Genomic DNA, 17850 nt, shown 5'->3' with positions numbered 1-17850 from the left:
TTAGGGCTCACACGGAGACATAGAGATTTCCCTCGCTCTGTTTGCGAGTGGAACAGGAAAGGAAATGACTAGTAGTGGTACACGGTACCATCCGCCATGCACCGTACGGTGGCTTGCGGATTATCTATGTAGATGTAGATGTAAACTCAACACTCACCGCCTTCTCTTATACTGGAGGGTCCGCCTATCTTAACATCTACCAGTTAAATATCGAATTACATAGAGGCGATCGCATACTTTTGATCACTTAGTGTATTTTCTAATGGTTCCTCGTTGACGACACTTTCGTCGGCATTAAATATTTTACTGCAGCTCAGAAGTAGTGCCACGATTTTTTTTGTCTTGCCGCTTTTCGCCGGGGAAGCAGTATTTTATATCCGTGCGCGCTACAAGCGGCAGTATCCACGCACGTTTTCGGCCGCTCGGCACCCCCAACCCCCACCTACCTGCCGCGTATCGCAGCGTATCGACGGTGCAGCGGGGCCATTAAGCCCCTAACAGATCACCGGAGGACTGCTGCGATGAGGCGCACCAGCTGCGTTTACGGTCCATAAAACCAACCCACTGCCCCAACTCCTCCGGTAATGGCCTTCCCTACCAGCGCGCATGCATTTTCGTAAGGGCAATACATCTCCCCGAGCCAAACGACACGCGAGCGGTGTACTTTATGCCAGGCACAGTAGCGCGGTTGGCGCTTTTGTGATGGATTAGATTAAAATAGAAAAGGTCTCCGTTTTCATCGCCCGTTCGGCGCCTCTAGTTTACAATTAATGTTATCGAAGATGGAAACGACAGGGACTAAATGGTACAGTGAAATAAACAACAATAAATAGACATAGGTGGACATATGTGTGAAGAGATCTGAGCTGCAATAGCATTCCTTTAACTTACTTCAGTACGTAGTAATCGTTTCTGCATAAAGATCATGATCTATTTCTACATGACTGTTCTGCAGTTCCCATCCAGGTGTCTGCTGAGGGGTCATAGAAGCGCATTAAAACTACTCTGAAGTGCTAAAGGCCGTAGGATATCGATATACTCATTTGCAGACGACAGTAGTAATGCTTACACGAGGTATTAAAGGGCAATGCTTCGACGAAGCTGTCATTTATGCTCAGGTCATTCATCCAATAGAGAATTTGTAAAGTCGTATCTTCCTTCAGTCACTCAACTTTGACACCTTGACGCACACCATAGCATCATCAGCAAACAACCGCAGATTGCTACCCATCCTCTCCGCTAAATTATTTATGTATATAGAGAACAACAGAGATCCAATTACGCTTCCATGGGGCAATCCTGACGATACCATTGTCTCCGATGAACACTAACCGACAGAGGACAACATACTGGATTCTATTACTTAAGAAGCCGGCCGAAGTGGCCGTGCGGTTAAAGGCGCTGCAGTCTGGAACCGCAAGACCGCTACGGTCGCAGGTTCGAATCCTGCCTCGGGCATGGATGTTTGTGATGTCCTTAGGTTAGTTAGGTTTAACTAGTTCTAAGTTCTAGGGGACTAATAACCTCAGCAGTTGAGTCCCATAGTGCTCAGAGCCATTTGAACCATTTTATTACTTAAGAGATTTTCCAGCCCTTACATACCTGTGTACTTATTCCACATGCTCGAAGTAACAGCTTGTAATCGGGCACTGTCAAATGGTTTCAGGAAACCTAGAAATATGGACTCTGCGTGTTGCTCTTCATCCGTAGTTCCAAGGACATCATCTGAGAAAAGGGCAAGCTGAGCGTCGCCCGTGCGATGATTTGTAACACTATGCTGATTCGTGGACGTAAGCTTCGCAGTCTCAATAAAGCTTATTATATTCGAACTCAGAACATGTTCAAGGATTCTGCAGCAAACAGAAGTTGAGGATGTTGGTCTGTAATTTTCTGGATACGTTTTATAGCCTTCTTGTATACTGAAGTCACCTGCAATTTTTTCCCGTCTCTTGGAACTTTTTGCTGGAAATGAGATTCATGATAAATGCAAACTAGGTAAGAGGCCAGTGATGTAGACTGTTCTTACAAGGGAACCTCCCCATCGCACCCCCCTCAGATTTAGTTATAAGTTGACGCAGTGGATAGGCCTTGAAAAACTGAACACAGATAAATCGAGAAAACAGGAAGAAGTTGTGTGGAACTATGAAAAAAATTAGTAAAATATACAAACTGAGTAGTCCATGCGAAGGACAATGGGAGACAAGCAGCGTCATGATCGCGTGGTTAGCAAGAGCAGCTGCGGAGCGAGAGGTCCTAGGTTCAAGTCTTCCCTCGAGTGAAAAGTTTAATTTTTTATTTTCAGTTTATCTGACAAACTCTTATGTTTTCATCACTTTTTTGGGAGTGATTATCACATCCACAAGAAAACCTAAATCGGGCAACGTAGAAGAATCTTTTTACCCATTCGCCAAGTGTACAAGTTAGGTGGGCCGACAACATATTCCTGTCATGTGACGCACGTGCCGTCACCAGTGTCGTATAGAATATATCAGACGTGTTTTCCTGTGGAGGAATCGGTTGACCTATGACCTTGCGATCAAATGTTTTCGGTTCCCATTGGAGAGGCACGACCTTTCGTCTACTAATCGCACGGTTTTGCGGTGCGGTCGCAAAAAACAGACACTAAACTTATTACCGTGAACAGAGACGTCAATGAAAGAACAGACAGATCATAACTTTGCGAAAATAAAGAAAGTAAAATTTTCTGTCGAGGGAAGACTTGAACCAAGGACCTCTCTCTCCGCAGCTACTCACGCTAACCACGGGACCACGGCGCACCAGAGCTCACGTGATCCTCAATGTGGCATGTGTTACACGTGGACTACTCAGTTTGTATATTTTATTAATTTTTTTCATAGTTTCACACAACTTCTTCCTGTATTCTCGACTAATCTGTGTTCAGTTTTTCAAGGCCTATCCACTGTGCCAACTTATAACTAAATCTGAGGGGGGTGCGATGGGGAGGTTCCCTTGTTAGTAAAATCGAACTGGTATCCCATCCGGACCCGGTGTTTTATTTGCTTTCAAATCTTTCAGTTGTTTCTCGACGCCAAGGATGATTATTACAATGTCGTCAATACGGGAGTCTGTCGGATGGTCAAATGACTGTATATGTGGACAATTGTTTTGTGTGAACAATTTTTTGAAGTTGAAATTTATAATTTCGGCTTTCTGTCTTCAACTGCCGCACCTTACTGGTCGACAAGGGACTGAATAGGAGCCTTAGACCCGCTTCACGATTTTATTTATGACCAGAATTATCTCGGGATCTGTCCAAGATATTTTGCTAAGGTGTGACGGTAGTAGCTGCTGTAGGCTTCTTGCATAGATATTTTTACAGACACATGAATCTTTACTAACCTTCGCATGTCGTAATTTGTGCGTTCCCTTTCGAGCTGAGAGTGCAACAGCCTCTGCTTCCTCAGCATCCTCCACATCTCGTTATTACACCAGGGTGGGTATTTTCCGTCTTTTATCTATTAAGTAGACACATAATTCTCCAGATCACGATTTACGATCTGCTTAAACTTGGCCCATAATGCCTCTACATCTTGACCGCGGATTGGTAGTTGGAGCTAGATGAACAGGGCACAGCAGTTCTGAAATCGTTAGGGAATGCAATAGCACGAGATTCACAGTGTGAAGATGTGCCAAAAATATCATATTGCAGGCGATTCCGCTCGCCACGGACATCGCTGTGGCCGTCGGCCTTCATTTAACGATCGAGAGCACCAGCATTTGCGTAGACTTACCAGTGCTAAGATACGAGCGAAATTGCGTGAAATAACCTCAGGGATCAATGTAAGACGTACAACGTCCTATACATTAGGACAGTACGGCGAATTTTGTGTTAATTGGCTATGGCAGCAGAGGACTGATGCGACTGCTTTCGCTAACAGCACGTCATCGCCTGCAGCACCTCTTCCGGACTCGTGATCCTAGGTATTCGTGGCCTGGTCAGATGAGTCCCCATTTCAGCTGGTAAGAGCTGATATTAGTGTTCGAGTGTCGTGCAGACCTCACGAAGCCATGACACAACTTGTCAACGAGGCACTGTGCAAGGTAGTGGTGGCTCCATAATGGCGTGGGCTCGATCCCGTGGTCCAACTGAACCGATAATGGACTGAAAATGGTTATGTACGGCTGCTAGGACATAATTTGCAGACATTCGTGGACTTCATGTTTCCAAATAACGGTGGAGTTTTTATAGATGACAATGCGCCCTGATACCGCGCGATTAGCTGGAGAAACATTCTGGACATCCGAGCGAAAGATTTGTCCACCCAGACTGTACTGCTTGAATCCCATCGACACTTATTTGACATAATGAAGAGTTCAGTTTGTGCACAAAATCCTACACTGACAACACTTCCACAGTTAAAGAGGCAGCATGACCCATTATTTCTGCATGGGACTTTCAACGACTTACTGAATCCACGTAACGTCGAGTTGCAGTACTACGCTGAGGAAAAGGAATTCAGAGACGGTATTAGGAAGTATTTCATGTCTTTTCTCACCTCAGTGTATTTCTGGGCCGCTCCACTCGACCAATCGCATGTGTGAAAAATGAACACCTATATCTTTCCGTGTGAGATCTGATACTTTTATTTTATTATAACGATCATTTTTTTTTCTGCGTAGGTGGATACCAACAAAACATTTTCATGTTCGGAGCAGGACGCTGTTGACTGAAATTTCGTGGAAACCTTTCGCTATGAAGAATGAAACTTCCGTTTTAATGAATGACTTCTCTATTTGAGTGTCATATCCGTATCATTCTCTTCCCCCATGACGATCACTTATTCTTAGCACTTTTTCGGCGTATTCGGCCAATCCTGTCTGGTATGGATCTTATTCCGTGCAGCATTAGCCTCAAACGTCGAGTAGGCAGTCTCCTTACTAGATTTGTTGCATCTTTTACGCTTTCTGCCCTTAAACCGCAGTCTTTCATGAGTCTTCCATGTAACATGGATGATTCCTCTTTAATTTTTTCGTGATTGGATTGCCTAGGTTTTCAGATAATTCTTTACATTTTTGTAGGGTATTTTGTTGCCGAAATTTTAAGGAACTTTTTAAGTACTCATGTTTAGGACCGTAAAAATGTTATTGTTTTGAGTTAACTGCCATTTCTCGCATCATTCAGGTATCTTGTCTAAATCATGTTGCCTCAGAGAAGTGATGCCGTGTTTAGCTCACTAGATTCGCATTTGAGAGGTCAACGGTCCAAATCCGCGTCCGAACATCCAGATTTAGAGTTTCCGTCGTTCCCCTAAATCGCTCCAAGAAAATGCCGGGACGGTCCCTTTGAAAGGGCACGTCGGATTTCCTTCCTTCCTGCCCCCTCTCACCACCCTCCCGGGATACACCCCACCCCAGCCTTAACTACAACAATACGAATTTCTGCTTCGTCTCTAATGATCTAGTTGTCGACGACATGTTAAACTCTCATCTTTATGCGAAGCTTTTCGTAGTTCTGGACGGAGACTAACTGCATCTGCAAACAATATAAGAGTGCTGCTCAGATTATCTCCTAAATCGTTTAAATACATAGATTAGAAATGCATCCTTGGGGAACCTTAGATATTACTTATCTTTCAGTTGATGACTTGCCGTCAATTACTACCAACTGTGACGGTTCTGACATGAAATCACACACTGATCAAATTCATTCATTGAGACGGCACATACTCTCAGCGTAAACTGTGAATTACTTAAACAGTTAGCCTTAAACGTAGCCACCATCTGCACTGAGCCTTTTGATGTTTTTTGTTCCCCTGTAGCACTAACTGCCTAAGGCGATCCTCAATCCCACACTTATGGCTATCTTTCTTGTCATATCTTTGTGCCTCCATCTGTCCCACCATCACTACGTTGTCTATAAAGGCCAAACTGTCCCATTGGATTCCATTGCCCTTTCTGTTCACAATGTACTGTTTCCGATCTCGTTTATTGCTCGACACTGTCAGATAAATTCGTCCCACGCTATGCTGAAGAAAATTGATATAGTCCATCTCCATATTTGTCACTAGGGTTGACCTCAAAACTCTTCCAGCAGTGCTTTCACGAATCTCACCCTTGGCTTTTTGTCTGCAAGAATTTCCGCTGATAGTTCTCGTTTAGTGCCGTCTAGTCCTCTGTGCTTCAGGATCCATCAAAAATTATTCCTGGCTGCTATTCCTTTCCTGCACTGTCGCTTTTTTGTTGTTTAAGGCTCTCTGTTATACCGGTTTTCTCAGCATAAATGTTCGTAGCGCGGATCATCTTTCCTTCTTAAATAACGCTCTATAGTGGTCTACTGTAATTTCTATTTCTTCTTCTAATCCTCTCAGGAGTAATTTCGGCAGCAACTTGTAGCCGACGTCCAATACCGATATTTCTCTGTCGGGGTTTTCACCCTTCTTGTTGCCATCTGTGTGTACACTGTGTACAAGCATGATTATCGCTTTCTTCCACGCTTCCGAGCACTCCTTTGTCCTCCTCGAAATCTTCGCGGATGACTTAGCTCATTTTGTCTACCGTCTTGTGGCCTCACCATTTTATCATCTCAGCGATTATCTTCTCCAATTTCCTAATTATTCTTTACATAGCTCATGGCATGTGCGACCTGAGCCCTGTTTGGATGGCGTGATTTACTCTTCTGTGTCCATCACTAATTCCAGCTCATCTTCAGATGTTTGGCAGTTCAACAGGTCGTGAAAGTACTCTTTGAGTATCATACAGTTCTTCTTCGCATTAAGAGCCAACTTCCCTTTTCTACCATTTACCTCTGCCACTGTATCGGGTCATACTCTTTTTCAGTTTTCCCAGAAAGTCCCTGCGGTTGTTTTCCTTGAAGTTTTTCTCAATATCAAGCATTTCTTGCTTCATCCTCTGTATTTTCTGGCTGCTATCTTCGTTACTCCCAAGAAAACCTCCCATTATTCCGGATTCTTCTTGCTCTCCAGGCTCTTAAGGCTTTCCTATGATTCTCTACCACTTCCTCATAATCCTCGTTTTACTACTAATGCTTTTTCTTTCTTTCATTTCCTTTTTTCCCCGTAGTTCAGACTGCTTCGCCATGTTCATTTTCATACCATCCTGATTATTCTATGTTCCTATTCTTTCCTCCAGCCTGCTCCACTGCGTCCGAAGGTACCTCTGTCTACTTTCATGTTTTCGGGTCTTATATTTGTCTGTTTCTTTCTGCCTCTAATTGGAATCCAGTAGCACTTCAGTTCTGTAATGTAGTGATCTGCTTCCATTATTGTCTTCTTCCTGACCTTGGTGTTCATGAATGGTTGCTACATAGTCGATTGGGACACCCCTAGGTTAAACGGGATTGATAGGGCATATTCTCACTCCGTTTGGCGCAAAGCTGCGATGTCAACAGCCTGATTTTGTAATATCGACACAGTTCAGTTAATCTTTGCTCGTTTCTGTTTGTCCTGTGGTGTACAGGGTAATCACCTTCTATTTCCTTTGTTTCTCCTCCCTTCCAATCTGTGCATTGTAATCGCTTGTGGGTATCATCACTCGCCATCCCCTCGTTTCCGTGAAATATTATAAGGGTGATGTGATTAGTGATTGCCGGCCGGTGTGGCCGAGCAGTTCTAGGCACTTCAGTTTGGAAACCCGTCGCAGGTTCGAATCCTACCTCGGGCATGGATGTGTTTGATGTCCTTAGGTTAGTTAGGTTCAAGTAGTTCTAAGTTCTAGGGGACTGATGACCTTAGAAGTTAAGTCCCATAGTGCTTAGAGCCATTTGAACCATTTTTATTAGTGATCAAAGCGTTTGTCACGTGAACGTGTGCAACGAATAGCTTGAACCCATGCACCGGGAAATATAAAAGGGGCAGATAAATGAAAACGAGACAGACGGCAAAAAAGTAAACGGTTTATTGTTTCAAAAGACCGTCGTAACTGTGAATACATTTCTCCAAACTGTGAGACAAGATGGTCAGTGCTTTCATAGAAGAATTTTTGCGGTTTCCTACGGAACTATGATTGTACCCTGGCGTGCACCTCTTAATCGGAAGCAAATGGAGGGCCACGGATGTGTTTCTTCAGGGCTCCAAATATATGGAAGTGAGAAAATATTGGGAGAGCGTAGAGGACGTGTATGGGCTTCCCAGTGAATCTTCTGCAGCGCAGTCGAAACAAACTTGGTAAGATGTGTCCCCAGCACTACAGAATTCGCAAGTTAAATCGCGCTATTGGAGTACAGTTACAACAGATTCAAATTGTTTACAGACATAGCTGTCGAGTAATCTCTTTGGCTTTTCTGCTGTTGAGTGTGCTTCGAACTATGTGGCTTAGTTGTTGAAATTTTTTATATACACGTACACAATAGCGGAGGCTAACTTTGCACTGGGATAGTCCGGGTTTGACGTTAGGGGCGTGGTTTGGACCAGGAGCTCTGGGCACCGCAGGGGCAGCAGAGCGTCAAGGTGTCGGTGGGATTAGGATGGGTTACACTTAGGTACCGCTGCAATTGTTCTGTTTATATTGGGTGTTACTGCAGAATTCTGCGATGAAATGTAAGAAAATTAAACGGAGTGGTCCTTGAGGCCCAAACATTCCGGTTACAATGCTGTGACTTCGAACTGTGGAACTTATCTTAGAACAGTTGGCTGGATGCGAAAGTGTGTGTAGATGCGATGGTGATGTAGGTGCTGCATGGGCAGTGGACGGGGTGGTCGGTGTGGAGGCGCCTATGTGGTGTTTCATTGCAATTTTTTTCAAAATAGTGGGAAATGTGAGTGAATTGAACACTACCTGACTTGAACCCAGAATCTTCAGCCTCCAAAGCCACAGGCAATTAGGCCATCTTCTGACGTTAAAGGTGTACCCTTGTGAGGCACTAGGACATCTGGCCAGGTGTGAACGTGTCGTTGGAGAGGCGAGGGAGGTAGTAAGGTATGACAATTGCGTAAAGGTGAAAATATGTCAGAGTAATTAGAGCCGACGGCTTGCCTTGGACTGCATGTAAATGCAGAAAACCTACTACTCAGACAGAAGTGAATCACCACTGTTGCAAAATTCACTCTAGCTTTGATGAAGCCATCTGGAGACATTTTGTTCAACACCAGGTTGCAGTTAGCGATTCACCTGATATTAAGGGAGTATAGAAAAAACCACATATGTGACTCAAATATTGTGTGATCGATACAGATGTTATCTTCGAATCATGTGCATAACCGGAGTAAGGAGTAGATTTTTCCTTTATAATTAGCTCCGTTATGGTTAGTGGACAAGAAGTGACTGATTTACAGTCATTCGTTACGTCTTGCGAAAGTTATTTCCATTCTCCGATTATGTATGGTGTTTAGCGGTTGTTTTAGTTTAGGGATAAAAAAATGGTTCAAATGGCTCTGAGCACTATGGGACCTAACTGCTGAGGTCATCACTCCCCTAGAACTACTTAAACCTAACGAACCTAAGGACATCACACACATCCATGCCCGAGGCAGGATTCGAACCTGCGACCGTAGCGGTCACGCGGTTCCAGACTGTAGCTCCTAGAACCGCTTGGCACTCCGGCCGGCGTTTAGGGATAGAGATTCATGTAATTATCTAATGAATAGAACATAATGCACAAAAAAACACAAAAACGTTGTAGAACCTGTGCTGGGAAAGTTTCTAGAAACTGTTACAATGAAACACAAAAAATGGCTTAGCTTATAAAGGAAATTTGTGAATGAGTTAAATATTCGCAAGGATTTAATTTAGAAAACTTGTATCTATAAAAAGTGGACTGTTTTGAAAATGAGCCTTATGCAAACACAATTCAAATGGTTCTCTGAGCACTATGGGACTTAACATCTGAGGTAATCAGTCCCCTACAACTTAGAAGTACTTAAATCTAACTAACCTAAGGACATCACACACACCCATGCCCGAGGCAGGATTCGAACCTGCGACCGTAGCAGTCGCGTGATTTCAGACTGAAGCGCCTAGAACCGCTCGGCCACCGCGGACGGCGCAAACACAATTAGTTTATTTTTGTATTTACCCATACATGTTTAGACACCTATGTGTCATCTTCTGTGAGTCAAATTTTTATTTCCGTGAAGTATAATATCAAATTTTATAATAATTTAACTATACAGGGTACATATAAATGGTGGAAAAATCTAATTTTCTTTTATGACTTTATTAAATTCTATAGTCTTCCCTGATTACATTATATACATTATAGGTTTTCAAATGAAAAATGACCTATATATACTAATTTCAAAGTTACAGTCATGTATGCCGCCACGCCCCCTTTATTTCTGTTACAGAAATCAGTATTATTTTGAAAAGAACTTTCTGTTTTCAGCGATTATACGTATGATACATTGTTTCTAGCGTCTGTAAATGATTCTCTTTGCTAGTATGTACTTTTGTTTCGCTGAAGCAGTTTCTTTACGTGTTACTGTTTGTTTGTTGTCTAAGTGATGTATATATTTAAAGTACATATCCTTTAGTGTACAATAAATACGAATTATGCCAGTCTTCAAGAAATGCAATAAAAGCAAATTCCGTGGTAACCAGTTCACAAAAAAAGCAAGCCACACTGTTGAAAGTAACCTGTGTGTCAGTTCTTCAGGGAAGAAACTCCCACATGGCACGCCTCCTGGTGGTTCAAATTTTTGTGTTAACAATGACGCTGTATGTAGTGGATTTGTTGTTGTTGCTGTGGGCATCTTATCTTCTCTGATAAAGATGTGGCGGAATGTAAGCAACGTGATGGTGTAGGCTGTTTTGAAATAACTGAACAACAAAGTAGCAGGAACGGTTTATCGTCAAAATTAGTTGTTCTGTGTAGATCCTGCTACAAATATACCTCGAAAATGACTTCGAACATTCTGCATAATTCATATGATGTGAATTTGGAGTTAGTGTATGCAATACATGCAATAGGAAAAGGAAAAAAGGTTGCTCAATCGTTTTGTGGTTTGATGGACCTTCCTCCTTCCCCCAGTAGGTTCAGAAACTACATAAAAATACTTTTAAGTGCTTGACGGTTGTGTCTAAAGCATCTATGACACGTGCAGTAGAAGAAACTGTAAATATTAGTGGAACTAGGGACATTGCTATTGCACTTGATGGGACATTGCAACGTCGAGGACATCTTTCCTTGAATGGTGTTGTAAGTGCTACTTTCCTCGAGAATGGAAACATTATTGATGTTAAATGCTTATCTAAGTACTGCCACACCTGCCATGGTAACACTGACGGACATATTGAACATCAGTGTTCCAAGAATTATGAATGTTACAGTGGAGGTATGGCGTGTGATGGAGCTCTAAAAATATTTCAGAGGTCGGTGCCACTTTATAATGTTAGATAGATATACGAAGTACCTAGGCGATGGGGACTCTAAAACTTTCAATAAAATTAATAACTTCAATGTTTACAGTGATACCTAGGTAACAAAACTGGAGTGTTTTGGACATGTGCAAAAGAGGGTGGGTGCTAGATTGAGGAAGCTACGAAGAGAAATGAAAGTTTCTATCTGTTGAAAAATCTCTATCTGGCCGAGGGAGATTGACAGAAACTGAAACAGAGCTTCTTCAGAGTTATTATGGACTGGCCATTGGACGAACTGCACCTCTGAGTGACGTTACAGCAATGAGAAAAGCTATATGGACTACCTACTTTCATAAGTTGTCCACAGATGACCACCCTGTTCACGGATTTTGCCGTAAAGGAGCAGATTCTTGGTTGCCAAAGGGAAAAGAAAGTGGTCAGATATACCATCATAAGCATTCTCTTCCTAAGCACTCAGAATATAAATGAAAGTTTCAAATGGTTCAAATGGCTCTGAGCACTATGGGTTTTAACATCTGAGGTCATCAGTCTCCTAGAGCTTAGAACTACTTAAAACTAACTAAACTAAGGACATCGCACACATCCATGCCCGAGGCCAGATTCGAACCTGCGACCATAGCGGTCGCACGTTTCCAGACTGAAGCGCCTAGAACCGCTGGGCCACAGCATGAAAGTTTCAACCATTGCATATGGGAGAGATTACCCAAGAATGTTTTTAAACATCTGCAAACTGTCCATGAAGAAAAGTAATGCGTTTTTATCAAGAACTGTTCCATGGGTAGAGGTTGTGTGTGTTTCTGTACTTACATATTTTTTTCGTGTTCCATATCTGGTTGGTGTCTCGATCAGCAGCTATTCAGTGCACTGTTTCCACACAGTTTTTGACACACCTTTCGATCACTAGTTCGCCTCACATTCATTTACACAAAATGTGGTGGAACGTGATCTGAGCAGATTCTTCTGACTCCATTCTCAGTGAGGGGTGTTGTTGTCGCTGCTCACCTGTTCATCGTTGGTCTTGTGTTTATTGCGGCGCTAATTTTGAATGTTTCGTGAGAGCTGGTGTTATGTGGCTTCTGGGTCTGGTGAATATATATATATATATATATATATATATATATATATATATATATATATATATATATATGTGTGTGTGTGTGTGTGTGTGTGTGTGTTTGTGTGTGTGTGTGTGTGTGTGTGTGCGAATGTGGAATAAGAAAGAGAGAGAGAGAGAGAGAGCGGGAATGAGGGGTGGGGGTGGAACTGAGAAAATATAATTTTGTTTATTTATTTTAATAAACTGTTTGAGAGTTATGTTTTATGTGGAGAGGTGCCTTTGTGTAGTTCATTGAGTGTTACAAACTGTTTTGTTGCACAGTGTTGTATATTGATTCAGAACTCTCTTTTCTTGTATTATTGCTTTTCGTATGTGGTAGTTCTTTATTGTGAGTTTTTGATAGAGACTGTTGCCTTCTCTGAGGATCTTAAGATCAGTTCACCATGTTATTTGCGTGGTGGTTTTCTTGTATCAGATGACTTGCAGAAGTGGAGTGTGTATTATTACTTCTTAGGGTTCATTTTGAAATTTCTGCGTGTTTGGCCTATGTAGACCGACTGGCATTAACTACAAGTTAACTGATATATTCCGGCTATGGAGAATTTGTCTGCTGAGGAGTTATTAGTGCTTAGATTTTTCTGTACTGTGTTATTTGTGCGGAATGATATTTGTAGCCCTTGATTCTTCAGTATGTTTCCCACCCTGTGTATGTTTTTGTTACTGTATGTTAGTGTGTGCCATGCTGTACTCTTTGTAAGGTGTTACTGGTACCGTATTTTTGTCCGGAGTCCATGATCTTGTTTCTCTGTCATGGCTGGCGATTTGTTCTATTTCAATTTGTTTCTTTTTTTACTTTATTGTTCAGTTTGTTTGTCGTTTGTGGGGTGTACCCATTCTCTCTGGGTATTTGTTGTATTGTGTCTAGTTCCTGTGTGTAGTTGAGTTTGTCCAGTGGAGTTCTGTTGACCATCTGTAGCATGTGTCTGAAACCTGAGAGTTTGTGTGATTTGGGGTGGTTGTACTTGATGTGAATGGTTGTCCTTGTGGCTGTAGGTTTCCTGAAAATTCAAAAATTATGTTTGTTGTTGGATCTGTGTATGGAGATGTCAGTTTATTTCCTCTTCTGTCTCAATGGGGAAATTTATTTTGGGGTGAACTGTATTTATGTCACTGTATAATTGTTTTATTCGAGTGTCTGTTTCATCAATGAAGCAAATGATGTCACCAACATATCGGTACCTTGTATCTTGTACTGTTCTGGATGTATGATTTCATCTAATATTTTGTTTTCAATGTGATTTAGAAATATTTTTGCAAGTAGAGAATGTTATTTGTGGTTGGCACAGTTTACACACAGGCACGCCAACACGGAGATTAAGCAAAACAGTGTGCATTGTTGCTCAACAAACGCTTAGCAAACAGTTGGCTTGTCTTGCAAGATATTGTGTGATCACCTGACAATAAACACATGCGAGTTGAAAGGCTATTAAATTTAACGTTTAAATTTTATGTTGTAAGTGTCAACCACGCAATATAAAGGGAGGGTTTGTTGAGTTTTGTGCAGAGAAATGGAAATGTTGAGTTTTGTGAAAATTTGCTGTAGTCAGAAAACTTCTACAACGGCAGATATTCGCTTTTGACGCATTGTCCTTTAACGATTGTGTGAGGCTCGTAGTGAATTTTATGTTGTGTCAACCACGCAATAAAAAGGGAGGGTTTGTTGAGTTTTGTGCAGAGAAATGGAGATGTTGAGTTTTGTGAACATTTGCTGTAGTCAGACAACTTTTACAACGGCAGATATTCGCTTTTAACGCATTGTCCTTAACCATTGTGTGAGGCTAGTAGTGAGGTGGCAAAATTCGTTAGAAAAGCGCATTTTGATACTACGTTTTCTTAGAATAGTCCTCAGGATTCGAACTTGTTAATAAGCTACAGGTCATTATTCACCTGCAAGAGAAGAACGACATGATAAAGAACACGGCAGTACGGTGGTAATACTTCTTCTGTACCTACACAGCAGTGCCTGCAAGGGGATAGCAATTTGTGTATCACATAAACAGACCGAAAGCACAGACCCGCAGGGTGTGCCGTTTTCATCGATATCACTCTCCCCTTTCGTCCTCGCTTCGTCGTCCTCCATCCAGCGTTTCTCCTGCCGCTACTGGCTGTTCCACGGACGCGTTCGTCTGTGAGTTACGTGCTCATTCGAACACGAGTGCACTCCTTTGTGAATAGAGCGTTAAAGCCGATTGAGGCTGACAGGTAATACGGTTCCGTTAATAGCCCGACAGTTCACTTGGTATGATCTTGCTCTCCAGTGTTCTGTGGCCCAGTTGCGCCTCGAGACTTAAGCGATAAATAGTGCCGTCTTGCATATATTACTAACATGCCTGCTGGAGGTATCGTCATTTCCAAGTTACCTCGGTGGCTGGTGTATGACGAACGTAACATTAAAATTGCTAAAACCGAATAATGGATTCGAAACATGAAAAAGATCAAATTCGTAGGTTCGAAAGTAAGAAAAATTGTAACTGGTTAGATGCGTTGTCCATTCCGTGCTTCGGAAATAAGTTATCTGTTTTGATGGCTTTGGAAACAAAAATTTTCCTGTATCGTTTTTCATAATCTTAGAAGAGAAAAATAATCTATCTGTCTATTAAAAATACGGTATTCTTTCATTTATAACTTAAGTTTCCTTAACGGCTGGCCTGGTGAATACTTTCCGATTGCAGTGCCTATACGAAAAGGTATGAGCACATAGTTCCCTAAACACTTAAAAATAAGAATATGTAATGGAAAATTCTGGACTTCCCGCAGACAACGCATTGGGTGGAATTAATTTTGTTCCTTTGAGTCTATACCGAAAAACTCGCAGACTTTCAATAATATTTTGAAGAATAATGTTAAATTACTTCTTCCTTGAAAGTTTGTTGCTACTTTTTAAATAATAGTCAATCACTACCGGAACTGCATTTTTTTGGTCGTTATTTGTTTAAGTGATGCTGAATCAATTCACATTATTCGTTTCTCCCTTGATCACATCAGAGGATACAATTTCTCCATTGCGCAGACGTTACATGTTCTCCACCCACGCATTTGTTCTTTCTTTAGTGTGTGGAAGAGCCTTCTCGATTGCTTCTTGTAGAATAATACCTTCACTCTTTACTTCTTCGAAACTATCTTCCTTTATGTACGGTTAACTAGTACTCAATTTTTAACGTTTTATAAACTCAGCATTTCTGTCACTAAGAGATGTCACGCTGGAGTAATGTACCTTGTGGGGCTGTCACCTTAGAATACGAAGTATTTAAGTGCAAACCAATGTCGCAGAGACTTCAGTCATCAGAAAATATTCTCCTTGAGTATCTACAGCAGACTGACAACGCTGTGATAACTTTTTCATTCCGCGACTGTAGGAATTCCGTCGTGCCATTATCGGAGCGCATTTTCATCCGGAAAGGAAGTTTCTTGAAGGATGTTCGATACAAAGCGGAATATGTGAAAATCTGAGGGCATAAGATCAGATGAATGAAGTGGGTGTACAATGACTATCTAATGTATCCTCTATATGTAGTGTACACTAGAATGCGGGCTGCGTCATCGTGGAGTGGCATGACTTCACGTAGTCGTAATGGTCGCTGTTTTTGTACTGGTTTTGCAAGACGTCTCAGCTGCTCACAGTAAATGTCGGCAGTGACGGTTAAAGCTCGTGGAAGGAATTCTTAGTACACCACACCGTCGCCGTTCCACTGCAAGCATAACATTACCTTTTCTGATGGGTGCAGGTCTTTCTGCGGGAGTTGAAGCTTTATTTGGGTTCACCCATTCCTTCCTTTTCCTTATGTTATTGTAAAGGCACCATTCCTCGCCGACACAGGAGTGGTCAGTGTTGTTCACGACGCAACTGACGAGCAAGCAGAGATGCACATATGGCTACCAGCTGATTTTTGTGATTTTGGCTTAGGGCATCCGATTTTTTAATCTCCTACATTGCATGAAATTGTCGCACGGTGGTGGAATGCTCACAGTTCGTCGCATTTACCAGTACTCGAGTACACGACATGGACCGATGTGGATTAATGCATCTTCATCAAATCCCGAAAGTCTTCCTGAACCTTTACGAGCCACCGATGTTAAAACGCTCCTTCTTAAACCGAAAAACATCTTTTTTGCCATGCTCTGTTCAGTGGCATTGCCCTCATGAATGGCGCAGATATTTCTACGTCTACATCTACTTCTACACGGATACTCTGCAAATCACATTTAAGAGTCTGGCAGAAGGTTCATTGAACGACCTTCACGATTCTGTATTATTCCAATCTCGTATAATGCCAGGAAAGAACGAACGCCTATTTATTTCGGTACGAGCTCGGATATCCCTTACTTTATCATGATGATCGTTTCTCCCTATGTAGGTCGGCGTCAACAAAATATTTTGGCATTCAGAGGAGAAAGTTGGTGATTGGAATTTCGTGAGAAGATTGCTCCGCTACGAAAAACATATTTACTTTAATGATGTCCATGCCAAATCCTGTATAATTTCGGTGACACTCGCTCCCCTATTTCTGGCTGTATTCGCTACTGTCACCTCTACTGAGCTCAGATAGAAGCATTTGTCGCAAATGTTCCGATTTCTCCACTTGGCACTCAGTTTTCTAGACCCCAGAGCTCCACTCACCACCTTCAAAAGACAAAGTGGTACGATGTAAGCTCAAATAGCTACAGTCAACTACTAATAAAAGACGACAATCGGTAAATAAACTCATAGGAACCGGAATACAAACATTCAAAACAAAAACACTACAGACCTACGCACCAACGTAATATCTATCTCTGAAGAATGCGCAGTACGCTTCTTAGACTGATACCAATATCTGTTTGTATTTGAAGAGAAATGTTATGCGGGTTTATTGTACCACCAACGAGTTGTTTCTGCTCATATGTTGGGTACAATGTTCTTTCGTATCCGTTTTCTACTTCTGCTTCTAATCTCGCGAAAGCTTTTTATGGTATTAACGAAGGTGGGACAGGCATCTCCCTAGGAAACACTTTGAATACAGTTCTGCTGCTCTTAATGTATTTTGGTGATATTCGCTATAAACGGAGAGTATACGGACAAATTCTTCATTAGCAAATGAAGTGATGCCTACTACCTTACAGAACTTGCTGCATTAACAGTGATTCGACGAAAATGATGTTTTTCAAGCAAAACACCGTAAAATAATTACAACAGTCATCATAAGAAACGTGATTTACACAGACAGTGATTACATTTCACTTCAGCTATCTCTTCCGATGGATGCCAGACACTGACGTCATATCTCTTGTATTACCCGATCACGATAGTGTTGCCTCCGTGGCCGTTACCGGAAACACGCTGCCACTTTGCAGTATAAGGAATGTCAAATCATACACCTTTCAGCCGTCTAAATTTCCACATGGTTACTTTATTGGGCTACCAGTTTCGGTGGTATATTACGCCATCTTCAGTTACCTGG

Source organism: Schistocerca nitens, chromosome 9, assembly GCF_023898315.1.
Source record: "Schistocerca nitens isolate TAMUIC-IGC-003100 chromosome 9, iqSchNite1.1, whole genome shotgun sequence".
In the NCBI taxonomy this organism is placed as follows: Eukaryota; Metazoa; Arthropoda; class Insecta; order Orthoptera; family Acrididae; genus Schistocerca; species Schistocerca nitens.
This window is presented reverse-complemented; position numbering follows the sequence as displayed.